The sequence below is a fragment of the Cyprinodon variegatus genome, unplaced genomic scaffold (assembly GCF_000732505.1).
Source record: "Cyprinodon variegatus isolate N-32 unplaced genomic scaffold, C_variegatus-1.0 Scaffold357, whole genome shotgun sequence".
Lineage (NCBI taxonomy): Eukaryota > Metazoa > Chordata > Actinopteri > Cyprinodontiformes > Cyprinodontidae > Cyprinodon > Cyprinodon variegatus.
This window is the reverse complement of record NW_015150810.1, coordinates 479,151-493,589: the sequence shown is the minus strand read 5'-3', so window position 1 is coordinate 493,589 and position 14,439 is coordinate 479,151. Positions and strand designations below refer to the sequence as shown.

Sequence of the window (14,439 nt, the reverse complement as noted above, 5' to 3'; positions counted from 1 at the left end):
CTGATTCTCTGATTATGATTTTGTCTAATAAGGATTAAACACTTATGAAGTTGACTATATAAATAATCCTGACCTGACATGACATGAGTGACTCAGAATCTGTTAACTGATTTGCAGCAAATAGAGATCATAGCTCAAAAAAGTGATGATAAAATTTTATATAGCAGTAATTGAAATGTGTAACTTGGTATGTGAAATGAGGTAGGTTCTGTCAAACAGAACACAAATCTTGGTAAAGTTGCATTAAAATAACCTTTTTATGACCATTTTGTTATTTTAGAGCAGAGTTCATTGTTCAAACTTGGTACAAGGAATCTCTTTTTTCACACTATTATGGCTTGATGTGGATTTGAATAAAAAACATTTTTTGTACTGAGTCTCTGAAGCTGTGACAAGCTGTGTTTACTTACTATCTAGAATTTTAAGTCTGGTGACCCCACATTGTTAAACATAGGTGTTTTCCTAACTTCTTTTTTTTTTTAAGTATAGGCTACTTTTGCATGCAGATATTTAAAACTGTTACTAGCCAAGCAAACTATTGTATTATTTTTGGTTATTGAGTAAATTTATAGCTCACTATAATCAATTTCACTTCCACATTTCACAAAGACATTCACCAGTAAATAAAAGACAGTATTGGCTATTAGAGCTTTCCACCTGTGATCTGTTCTGCAACATGCCACTCTAGGACTGCAGCACACAAAGCACCTGAAACACTTCCATTAAAATTCATAAAATTTCATGATTTTCAAAGGGAAGCACCTTACATTCCAAAGTGCTGAAACTGAACCACTTTAGTTTAGAACATTAGCAAAAATGCTCGACATGAGCTCTATCTGAATATAACAAGTTGTAGCCCCTAGCTCCTATTTTTTAAACTTGTAATACTGATATTATTGCGGACACAAAAAAAAGACCAGACTGCTTTGCCATACCTAGACAGCCTTTAATCTTCCTGATATCAAGTTACACAAACATAGATAACAGCTTAGGTTTTCCATTACACCAATCAAAACCTATAAAGGTGTTGCATGTGTAACATATAGTACATCTGAAACAATGATGTGTTTTTTTTTTATTTCTGTAAAGTGGGTTGCGCTGTCAAGCAAAAAATAGTGGGATTCACAATAGTATCTAACGACCAGATAGAAACCTCAGGAGATTGCTATGCTAAATGTACTGTAATGAGAAGCATCCAGGCTCCTTTTGTTACCTCCTTCCTTACTGCAAAAAGATAAACACTTATCTATCTATCTATCTATCTATCTATCTATCTATCTATCTATACAGTGAAATTAAAATTCTTAATTCAGTTCACCTGATCTGAAATGTCTGTGTAAAACAAAAACAGTGTTCCTAATGTAAAATAGTTTTTTCTTTGTCACATGTATATACTGGAGAGTAAAACTTGATGGTATCTAAATAATGTATTATTTTTGTTTGTTTTATTCTACTTTTACTGAATTGAGTATCAATTATAGATCAAACAAAAATCTCCTCCTCATTATGCATTGAAAAGCAAATTATTGGCCTCCGTCCCACAGACATGTTTGTCTACAGAATAGACATTGTTCGCTTGAGTTCCTTTTTCTGGGAAATTAATGGAGATTTCAGAAAACTCCATGTAGCAGCCTTAGAGGTGTTGCACAAGCATTCATGTGTGAATGCTGTCATGCACAATTTTGCATATAAATCCCCATTATGTGTGCGTGTCAAACCTTGAATGAAAGCCTTGGTGAAAGCATCAAGTATAAAAGGTGATCTACATGTTAAGCTTAAAAGCATTTAGTGAATTAATCAAAAGTTGAAAGGGGCACAGAGAAACAGTGTGCCAGGGGAAGAAACTGCAACAGGGACAGGCTTTTTGCAGAATAGAGACACTGAAAAGGATGAGATGCATTTGTGAGAAGCCCACAGCAAGCAGGTAGATCACAAAACATGCCTACATGTGAAAGAAAACCAATCAATAAACATCCTTCAGTTTATGTAATTCCAAACAATAAACCACATTTTCCACAATCATTCACATGGATTGGGTTTACATTTTCTGGTATCTTTTTCACATTTAATCAAATATAGGCCTGAAATAAAAAAGAAAACTAAATTTGGCAACTTGTAAGCTGGCAGCTGTGTAAGCGGACTAGCTTAAAAATCAGGAGGTGAGAAGACAGATGGTGAAACACCAGCCATGAGATGAAATAGTGCAAGACCAAATGCCCCTATTAAATTGCACAGTAATGAGGTCTGGGGGAAGTCAAGTGTTTAGGAATAGACCACAGGATACAGTACACGGTGTGTCGCAGTGACCATGGGTTGCTGCAACAGTGTGTTTGGGTGTGTGTGCAAAGAACGGGAAGCTGTTTTATTAGGAAGGGTTGATTGGATCATTTTGAATGTTTAGATCTGTCAGCCCACTGATTATCACTGCAAAGACGCAGATGCATATGTCACCATGAGACGGATGAAGAGATAATGAGTGAGCAGTGACCACTGCACTGTGGAGGAAGACATTGGAAAAAAGGAGGTGGGGAAGGAATGAGAAAAACGAAGACAGAGAAAAAGGTGGGAGGAGGAATAATTTACCCTTTGTCTATCCTGGCTGTTAAAGGAGATAGAATGAACCAGTGGAGGCTGAAGAATAAGGCACTTAAAATTATATTCTATATACTTATCTTTAGTAGATTATCATTAGTTATTTGATGTTGGTGATTTTTAATTGTACTGTGCAACATTTACTGTCCAACAAATAACATGGATTAAATATACCCTGGGATGCCAGATTGTTATTTTTGAATGTTTTTCCCAAACATACTTAAGCCATTTAATTATTTGAACTTTAAAAAACAAATAATTATTTTATTTTTACATTGTGATAGATTTAAAAAGGTAATTATTCTTAGTTGGGATATCCCAACCCAGGTCTTTGCTCATTACCAGTTAAAGTCAATGTGAAAACAAGCATTGACTGAAACTGAACTCAGTCCTGTACGATAGAGGGTGTGCAGCTGACGTCAGCCATTCATGTTACTCCCACGACTACTGCTTTTTGGACAGCAAAACAAACTGCGTGTACAGACAACACGACCAGCAGCTATTGCAGTTTTTCCCCAACAGAACATCATAAGCTCGTACTCAGCATATTGGTGTACCAACGAACAAGGAAGAATGATAGCATTTCATTTTATTGCTTCCCTACAGACCTAGAAAGACGAGCGAGAGAGAGGTTCTTAGCGCTAGTGTAGAGACTAAGCTTGTAACAAACTACAACTAGCAGAATTTGCAGCAAATAATAGCTAAATGGTTATTTATGCTCAAGGTATAGTTGTAGAGATTTTTTCATTGTGATAGATGTGGAGATTGCCCCTGGCACTAGTCAAAAACAAGTGGAGTGTTTCATCTTTTGGTGACTAAAACCTGTTGGGCCGCCAGTGTTTAGTCCCCCCTGTAAGGATAATACGAATAGCTATAAGCGTCTAAATTTCTATAAAACATCAGTGCTTTTCCTACAAAAAGTAGGATTGGTGATTCACGAAATAATACACAAGTTGTGTTAGGCAAAATCAGGGATGTACGACAGTTGGACGCCACTTTCAAGTTTACTTAATACATTGGAATTAATCAGAATTACCTGCTTACCAATGACTTCCTTGATGGTGTTGTTCCATCTGTGATATACATAATATAATATGGTGCTTCATATGGAGTTAAGTAGGTAAAAATAACAATGCTAATTCTTTGAAAAGTTTACCTGGAGTGTGGATAGCTTCAACAAATGTTTCTGGATACAGTACTGTATGTCTGATTTAAGACACTTAACTCTAGTCTCCTTTTCTGTTAAGCAGATATAATGTTTACTCAAAATCTTGATTTGATTTCTTTGTAAAAAAAAAACTGACATATGTTATGCAAATACAGTTTGAGGGACTGGCTTACATAATAAAAGAAAGCAGTCCTGATATCAATGTATTTAAAATGCCTTTATAACTGATACTTTTTGATCTGGATATTTCTATGTAATTTTCCTTTGGGATTATTAGAGATTTTTTCGGCTTCCATGTCCAAGAACATCCCCACGTTTGTGGTAAACGGTAACCCCCCTCCGTCCCCGTAAATGCCCTCATTTCACTAGTCTTCCTATGGCTCTCCTCATTCTTGAGCTTTCATTCCGCTCCTAGTGTCAAACTCTGGGGGGAAAGTTTTCTCTAACTAGATATACCTGCTAACGCAGAACATCTGCATTAAGCACCAACTTCTTCTTCTGGGATTGGATTGTTAAAGACTTATTGATCTCTTCATGTCAATAAAACTAGTTCTAGTTGTTGCTTTTTCTCCATGTAAGCCTATCCATGTAAAAAAAAAAATGAAATGATAATCAAATTACAAATATATTAATCATAATTTGACAACCCGCTTGTTGCACAGAGCTGGCTGCACCGTTATTTCTAAACCCTCCTTTTTGTTTATTATTCGAAAGAGTTCAAGAAGCTGGGTGATGCTTCGCATTTAAATAAGCTATGGGGCAAAAGAGAAACTAACCCAGTAATATTACCGCAGGGGCTTTGAAATGCAAAGTATATTTCTGACAAGAAATAATGTGTAATCGATGAGACAAAAAAAGATGAAGTAAAACAAAATATTCAATTCATATTCTTTTGCAGATAGGGACAAGATAATAATATATATATATATATATATATATATATAATTTTGAATGCAGGACACAGTAAAAAAAAAATGATGGATTGGGTTAGAAGAGGAAAGACAGGCACTGATATTGTGTGGGAGGTGAAGAGAAAGCATAGAGAGGTCAGTGTTAACTGTTACGGTCTGGTTTTCTCTCTGAGACCTATCACAACAAATAACTCACTGTGATGGCATGCACTTTAGCAGAGGGCCTCCCTAGTGGAGGTGAACAATGTAAAGAGAGGAAAATAGTGCAGCTCTAAGTTGATAGGAGATTAAGAGAATGAAGACATTTTTTCAAATGAGTTAAAGGGATGTACGATCCTTATAATTATCACCATATATGACCATCATTAACTACCTTATTAAGTCAGACACATGTTATGAAACTATACAGTGATAAAAAGTTTTTAATATTGAGTGGTACTTTTCTATTAAATTCAATAGTGAAGGGTTGCCTTGGGTAGATGTCACCAAATGTTGAACTAAAAGAGGTGAAAGATGTTTGCGACAGCAAACCAAACAATGGGTCCAACTTCCTAAGAGAGCAAGCAGAGTCGGAAACAAAAAATAATAATACATAGGTAATACAAAGAGGGTTTCAAAATTGTGCATATCACAAGGAGCAAGGTGGTCTCCTGTATTTGTAGGTAGCTGTAGGTAAATCAATACATTGGGAAAGAGAAGAGAGCAGGATGGTGTGCCACATGTGAGTGAATTCAGCAATCACTTCATGGTCCGATGGCCACAAGAGAAGCAGGGATAAACAGTAGAAAAGTAAAAGGGGAAAAATAGGAAAAGGGGGAAAATATGTACAGAAGGATGAAAAGGTATGGCCATAATGACACATGGGAATCTAGAATGACATTATCACAAATGATTTAATTCCAGAGATTGCTCAGACAGCACATGCTGTATACAATTAGGTTTCCACAAGCCTAAGATGTCAGTTATAAAGGTCTCTTGGGCCAGTATCAACTCAAATATACAACAGCTAAAATTGCTTTTATTTTCCAGATAAATCCATATTACCTTCAAGATTATGTAGTGATTTTCACTTCTCTCAACCTCTGGTGAAGCTTTAGGCTTTGTGATGGAGGGATTTCTTATGGACTTTCTTATGGACTTCTAGGTTGCTGTAGTCTTTGAAAAACATACATGCATTATTGCTTCACTAGTCATTTTAAATGGACATATCTGCACTTCCATGTTTCCATGTCTATGTGCTGCAACACTGATTAGGTAAGTGACTTGTCCTCTTATCCATTGTCTGCAAGAAAAGGCATCATGTGCAAACTAGATAAAGCTAACAGCTGAGTTAGTAGCTGAATAGTTTTTTCCACAGCCTACCTTTTACGGTAAATCCAAATTACCTAAAAAGCTTTTGTCAATTTGATTTTAGCTGATTCAGATTTCTCTACGTTAACCATAAGGAAAAATAGATGGCTAGGACTTCTTTTTTGACTTCCTGCAATAAGTAGTCATTAAATATTTATTTTGGAAGCAGAGGCAATATCGTGTCTCTGCTCATGTGTGAGGAATTGTTGCTGTAATACATGGTTTCGCTATAATTTAAAAAAGACAGTTATTATGGAGCTGGCACTTTAGATATTTAAATTTTAATCCTCAATGTGCAGTATGCTGCAACTCCTTTTTTTTCTCTGGTCCAAGACACAATGAACAAAAGGTGGAACTCCTTCATATAATGTCTACCGAGCCTTTTAAATTAAATATATTTTTTTATTCTTTGTCAATAAAGTATATTTTCAATACTGATATAAAAAGTATATTAGTAAGTTAACTAAGAGTTGTCATAAAAAAGAGTAACTTCCATCAGGGAATCTATCACTGCAGTTGTTTTAATATTGAAAAGGAAAATATTGCACACTGAAAGTTATTTAAGCTCTAAAAAGAACAATACTTAAATTCAATTCAGTTCAGTTTATATATATATAGAGCACCAATTCCAAACACATGTCATCTCAAGGCACTTTACAGAGACAATTCGATCGGCTCATACAATCAGAAAGGTTCAAAGTTTTCTATCTAATGGGAACCAGTTGTTTACATCGACTCATTGACTCAAAAGCAATCCCTCACACCAAGCATCATTGTAGCAACAGTGGAGAGAAAAGCTACCGTTTAACAGGGAGATGTTAAAAGGTATATGCCTGCTCAGTGTGAGCAGCCCTCTGCTGAGGCCAACTGGGACAGACATACAGAAAGAAGCAAAATATAACTGTCAACCAGGTCCACAGGCAACTCCGTCTCAGACACACACAGCCAGGCAGACCCTCTCCAAGCCAGCCCCTTTATCAGAGCATGAAAGAGAGCACATACAGTTAGTCAGAGTCAGAGAAACAGGACTACACTGAAAAACAGGCTATGCTCAAACATCTGTAAACAAAGGTGTTGATGGCAGCAGCACAGCTGATTTCCCTCCAGGATGGTGTCACTGCCAAACAGGAAGAGAACAGATGAAGCTACTATGATGACAGAAGCAAGGAGAGCATAACGTTACAATTTGAACTAACAAATACAGCAGAATGGGAGAACAGAGATAGAATGAAGCAGGATTATGAAAAGGGGTCCCTGGACCTGAACCTTCATAGGCATTTCCCAGGATTAATCTTATTCCCTTCTATTAATGATGAGAAATGTGCTGTCTTTCCAGAGTAGGTAGGATTTCCGTAGGCAAGTAGAGCGCCATTGTCTCTTCAGTTGCCTAGCATTTAATTTCACTGTGCAGAATCAGATCTACATTAAACCAGGGAGGCAGTCTTCTATTTTTAATGTTTTTTATTCTCAAATGGGCTACGTTATCTAAGGCAGTATGCAGAGAACTAGCAACCTCATCAACAAAATCCTCAACCTTTAAAGGTTGTGACTTTACAGTGCTGTATCTTTAATTCTAAAGGTGAGTCAGCTTGACAGATACATAAATAAGACTTCCCCATCTGTCATGTGGAATCTGATGTGTAGACTGGACAGAAATACATTTTTTCATCACTGACCATCTGCACATACTGAACATACAAAGATATTACAGAAACTTAAATGAAAATGTGGTTACAAGGATAACTCTATGGGGAATCTTACACAGGGCTTTGTTTCATAATTAACTGCAAATTAAAATTATATGGTGAATGAATGTAATGAGTGAATGTAATAGTAAAAAGTGATTGAGACTTAGAAATCTTAATATAAGTCTTGTATTTAGGTGTCATTATGAGCTAAAATGTACTTTTGGGATCCCTGTTTGGAATATTAGCTTTTCCTTTCTCATTCTGACTGACTTACAGGCATTCATCTTGATTGAAACCAAAACTCTCCACAGACCATATAGATGTGTGGATGGATTTCATAAAGCCAAGTCTATTTACCACCTCCCTCATTCCTACAATCTCTCTACCTCAGATTTATCAGTTTCATCTTAGATTTTATTTCTTTTCTCCTTCATTTGAACTCTAATCTTAGAGAAATAATGAAGATGAATTAATTAGTTTCATAATTTCTTTTTTTCCAACTCTACCTGCTTCGTTAGCACAGGGGCCAATGGTCACATTTTTTTTTTATTAATAAACAATTTCATCTCGTATTGCAGCAGCAAAACACAGATGGGTTGCCCTTTTTGAATTGTTTTCTGTAATCGATGTGTAAGCTTAAAGAATGCATGTTTTTATTTTTTATTTATTTACTAATATAAATCCTTTTTCACTGCCATAACACTATATTAACCTGCTAATGCATGGGCCTTGGCTTTAAAAAAGAATGATAATAAACAAAAGGACATTTTGAAATTAAATACACTGTGATTTTAGAATCACCCCTAATAGCAACACATGAACATTCTCAAAAGGCTATTTTTAGATTGCAAAATAACAAAACGCATAGTGTCTGTATAGCACATTGAGTAGAATCCTATTGTAAACACATCTAATATAAAAGGGTCGGTTTTCCTGGTGAACACATAGGATAAATGTTGGTGATATTTATTTATCACTGAGCGATGTGTTTAGAGAGATTCATCCCTTCCTCTTTTCTAATCCTTAATCCTTTGCACAGCTGGACCACTGTGTGCGTGTGTGTTTCTGTGTTGTTTTTTTATTTTATTTTTTTTAAACCTCTTGAATTTTTATACTCACTAATTAATAAGGCAGAGGAAAAAGTAGGCACAAAAGCCCGTTCTTGATAAGAGAGCTAGGGATACAGTTATTATTGGAGCTCTTGGACAGTAGTGGCTGGTGGAGTTTTCTCCAGGGGTGGGGGGAAGCTATAAATTGAAAATATGCCAACAATCAATCAAATGTATACTTAGTTATCACATCAGTATATTTATATGAGTACCACAACAACAAACAACATTATAAAAACAATTTATTAAAACATACTTTAAAGTACAGTTTACTTTTTGTAAATAGAATTTTCCCCTCCTGCCCTTGAGAGAAGCACATTTCTCAATGACTCTATGGTTGAAGTAAGGGATGGTTTTGATTAGGTTTTTCTCCATAGAGGGCATGGTCAAGGCATTGACAGTTTAAAAGTTTGATGTCACTTAAGTAAACACAAAATTGTAACAAGTTACATATTTAGAAATTTTCACAGGGAATCTTGTTTAATTAGATAAGTCACCAGGTTTAATGTTAAATCTGCTCAAGTCTCAGTGTATCATTGGGTTGGATGTAAAGTGCGGGAATGAAAACATGCCAGTAAATGCATAGCTGTTGTTAAGATTCAAAGCTATCCATTTTCCATTTAGCTTTTTTTATGTAAGTGTGCCTTGGTCCACTTACTTTCCCTTTAAGCCTGCCTATTTCCCTTATCTATAAATTTGTCAGCAACAACACTGACGATAACAAACAGATACAGTTTTGGTGTTAAATCCAACTTCAACTGAGTGCATCTCTACTGGAGTATTGTAACAGATGGCATCAAAGTGTCCGTAACACACTGGTCTTACTGTATGTTTGTCAATATGATGGCTACCCAATAATCAGAGTGATCTGATGATGCACACTGTACAGCTCATTTTGAGCCGATTGGACATGCTTAACATCTCCTACACAGCCTGCCTTTAACACTCTTACATGTATATTTACACATATATTTACACATACCCACTCCACACTTTGTTCACAACACTTTATAAAACTATAAAAGACACCCTAGGTTGCATGTGTGACTTTTCACTAGAACACATACACTCAGTACTTCCAGCAGAAATTTTTTTGATAAAAAAGGGCAATTATTCTTTTCTCTCTTGTGTGAGCTGCTGTCCAGCTTTTTCCTTTTCCCAACAATATTTACTATCCTCTGCATTCGTTTTCATAGTCTCTCCTTTGCTTTTAGTTTACTAGATTTAACATCAAGGAGGTTATAGCCATAAACCAGTTCAATAATTAGTATAAAAACTACTTCTTTTGTCTTGTATACACAAAAAACATTAGTAGCCTCGTAGTGCTAAAACACAACCCTTCGACATCTTTGCACATTTTCTGAATTATAACTTCACAGTTTATTATATTTTATAGGATCTTTATGTGGCAGAGCCAAAAATGTATTGTGTTTAAAACATATTTTAAAGGGGTGAATTATATCTGTTGTAGGATATGTCCCTACCAGCTCTGAAAAGTCATAAAACAGTGACTGCTGTGGGGGGTGGGGGGTCGGTGGGGGGATGGTGGCCTAGTGGTTAGGGCACTACTCCCATGGACTGACACTCTGGGTCCCTGAGCAAAGCCCTTAACCCCACACTGCTCCCTGAGCGCTGCAAAATGGCAGCTCTATGCTCCCCAAAGGGATGGGTCAAATGCAGAGGTGTATTTCTCCAACGTGAGATTGATAATGTTCAATTATTATTAAATTTCAATTAATTACTTATCATTTATTATTAGATGGGCTGCCCAGTGGTGCAGTGGGTAGCACTGCTGACTTGTAGCAAGAAGATTCTGGGTTCAATTCCCAGCCTGGGGTCTTTCTGCATGGAGTTTGCATGTTCTCCCTGAGCATGCGTGGGTTCTCTCTAGCTTCCTCCCACAGTCCTAAAACATGAATGTTAGGTTAATTGGCTTCTTTAAGTTCTCCTTAGGTCTGTGTGAATGGTTGTTTGTCTCTGTGTTGCTCTGCAATAGACTGATGGAGATAGGCACCAGCAACCCCGCTTGGGATAAGTGTGATGGAAAAGAGATGGATGGATGGATGGTTAATTATTAACCATTATTAATTAAAATGTTTGCCCTTTCTTCTTGTAAGATAAGTCAGTTAAATTCTCTGTTAATTACAGTTTTCAACTGTGAGAAAAGTTTACAAATGTGATTTTGGTATAGACTCTGACTGTGCCATTTTAACAGATGAATTTGTCTCCAGATTATTTAATACATGGTCATGCTTTATATTAGGGTCACCAGTGGAAAAACATGCCTTGTGGCAAATGCTTCCACTGTATTTGATTAAGGGAGCTGAAATTGTTTAAAATACTTTTCAAAAACTTATTCAATGAAAATCTGAATGATTTACTTACCTTTCACTTGATGGTACTAGTTTGTGTTGGTTTATAAAGTTGTGATAAAGTATATCAAAGTTTGCAGTGTTATATAAAGAATCGCAGTAAAGTTCAAGTGTACTGTACCACTGCATAATATATTCAAAGTTATATATTTTAAAATAGAAAAATGTATTATTGTAAAATATTGCATTCACTATCATTAATATATTACTTTTTTTCTAATTCTAAACTGTTCCACCATCTGTTGGAGTAACCATGGCAACAATTTCTCTATTTTTTCTGCGTTATAACATTTTTCATAGATCCCATAGGACTATGGCAACACAAGAACCACAGTAAATAAAAACATCAATCTATGTCAGTGAAGGGTATAAGCAATACATACATGCCTTACCAAAAAAGAAAAGAAATAATGAACTGGTTTAACACATTCTGAGACCTATTTGCCCTAATGTTTCTGCTTTCTTAGCTACAAAGTCAGATATGATGGTTTTGGAATTCCATATTCTGTGCTGACTCAAGTGAATCTGAGTCATCCTTTGTTAAATATATCACTACTCTTTCTTTTCTTTTTTTTAAAGGCTTTAATTAGATCCTCACTGATGAATTTTTAAAGTGGATGTCTTATAGACAACACCATTTACCTGAATGTAGTCAAGATAAAATGAAAAATGGAAACAATTCCTCACCGCATTTTCCATTCCTTTGTGGGCTTCAGTGGGCATATTTTCCTGCCTCTCTAAATAATTACCTCAAACCAGTCACGCTGATTTCTCAGTCACTAAATGATGCGACTTTAATAATTTGAAAAGAAGATAAGGAGACTAGAGCTTTTATTCATTGTGTTATCTATAATGCAGTGAGCTGTTTTTGCTTTGGTTGGATACAAAACAACTAGACTTTTAGAAAGGAACTAAAATTAATCTCATTATAGTGACCAGGTAATTAAGATGTCTCCGAATAAGAAAGGTTATTTAAGTGAGGTTCTAAGTTGAGCCTAAGATTATTACAAATTCTATGTAAGAAAGACAACTGTGTTTGGATGACACTTAAATGAAAAGGTTTCTTCTTTTTCCAGCATTGCACACCTCTATATGATGTTTCTGGAAGTGAACAACTTGTCTTGCACAAATATATGCTACATAACTGACTCATTTTTTGTAATTTCATATAATATAATTCAGAAGTGATCCAATTGTGTGGTTCCACTGTGTTTCTCCACTATTCAGTTTACCTATGGTTGTAACAGATTCCAGTAGTAGTGATTTTTCCCTCCTACACTGAGCTTGCTTAGTTTACAATAAAGACATAAAATTAAGAATTAAATAAATTGAGAAATTCCCCCCCTGTCTGCTGACTGAAAAATGTATCTTACTTAAATATCTTTTTCTATCAATAGTTTCAATGTTATAAGCCTAATTTTGATTGTTGGTGTTTAAGGCCTGTTTTAGTGTTGAAAGTGAAAAATAGTGATGAAACACAATCCGAATCTTTTTATGCTGGTTTTTACATTACCTACAGTAGCTCCATATCTTATTTAATACTATCATCCCCTTTGGTAAATCGGTAAATTCAGTAATGACCAATACTCACAGCGGGAGTATCACACTCTAGTTTGGATAAACATTGCCAGAATCCTGCTGAACTAATTATTTCAATCTGACAAACTCACACAAAGAGAAAAGACAATTAGGAGAAATGTATTGATACAATTACTTTGTCTCTGGCGCTCAGACCTCGGCAGGAAACATAGCGCTTAAGTTTGATAGATATGCATGAACAGGAGCAAAGAATAGGGCTGTTTCCCCCCAGGCCTGAAACTGGTGGTGGAGTGGAGATAGATGAAGTTGGTCAGTCTATAGACTGCTGGTTAGCGAGACGGTATGCTGAGCTTTATGGGGAGATCCAGTGGACTGCGTGGGCTGATACTAGAGCTTCACTCAGGGACCTGGAAGATGGAAGTCCAGTTGGATAACACAGGTTGAGAGAACCTGTTCATGATGAGCAAGCATGAAGCGATAGTGGAGTGGAAAAACTCCCCGTTGGGAAGAAACATCTGGCAGAACCAGGCTCAACATGGCGATCTTCTGCAGGACCTGTTAAGATGAGACAGGGAACGCAGTTAGAGCCCGGGAGGAATGACACTCTGATAAAGCTTTAGCTATGAAGGTGAAGGAGGGGCTGGAGGTGGGTTGAAACGATGTCATCTGAATGAAGTTAGCGCATCCACCGCCTGCACACAGGAGCAGACAAGTGGATCGGAGGCCTTTTAAGATAAACTTTGGATGCTGATTGGCTTTCGTGGAGGCGTGGTTCAAAGTTGAATGGCTGTGTCGCAGGTGGATGTAGGAGAGCAAAGAGTTTCTTCAGCTGAACTTCTACCTAGGCTTCATATTTCTAACACTTTTAAAAATTCCCTTATGACTTTCTCCCCTAAACTGGTGCAGTTTATACTTTAAGCTTTTCAGAAAATTTCTTACTACAGTATATCTTCTACCTATTTTTTAAAAAAACAAAAAAACAAAATACAGCTTTTTATAGCACTGGAAAACTGTATATTATTTTTTAATCAATTCATTAATACAACCCAAGCTATATTTCACTATCACTGAGATGATGACAACCCAGTAGAGATCATATCAGGAACAGCAAACACCCTCAATGAGACAAAGAACAAATTTGTGTATTTTTTCATATATCATATGATAATATCATATTTCAATATCATAAAGTCATAAAGATGTTTGATTGTATTTGGTTAAATAGGAAACTGTGTTTGTTTATATACAGAATTTTATATGTAGATAGATAGATAGATAGATAGATAGATAGATAGATAGATAGATAGACAGACAGACAGACAGACAGACAGACAGACAGACAGACAGACAGACAGACAGACAGATAGATGTTTCATGTGGTTACTGTATTATGTTTTACATGAGGCAATAACACTGCCCATGTTCAAAGGCTTTTGGTGGTTTAAATAAACGTATACTGCTGATTAGCTTATTAGATTGACAAATACACCTGATCAGAGTTGTCCTGCTGTCATTTATCAATATTACCCCTGACTTTAGTTCAAAAAGTGTAGGGTTGTTTGTGTTGGCCAGCCTTTGTAATAGACTGGCTGGCAGTCAGCTGGAAAAGGCTCAAGTTCCTTTATAACCACAGAGAGGACAAAGCAGACATGGAAAATTAATGAATGTTTGTCTATTAATATTGGTTTTCTTTCTAACCACAGCAGTTTT

The 14,439-nt window shown here is 36.1% G+C and overlaps 1 protein-coding gene across 2 annotated transcripts in view; it reads left to right on the top strand.

Moving 5' to 3' along the window:
• Positions 1-14,439, top strand: part of LOC107091915 (leucine-rich repeat and fibronectin type III domain-containing protein 1-like protein) — a 224,769-nt gene that overhangs the window by 72,427 nt on the left and 137,903 nt on the right. The window contains exon 1 of one of the 2 annotated variants that reach the window (XM_015386142.1): positions 2,509-2,562. The exons of the other annotated variant lie outside the window; for it this stretch is intronic. The gene's annotated coding sequence lies outside the window, so the exon portion shown is untranslated. Of the gene's footprint in view, positions 1-2,508; positions 2,563-14,439 lie in introns of those variants that run through there. 2 annotated transcript variants of the gene reach the window in all.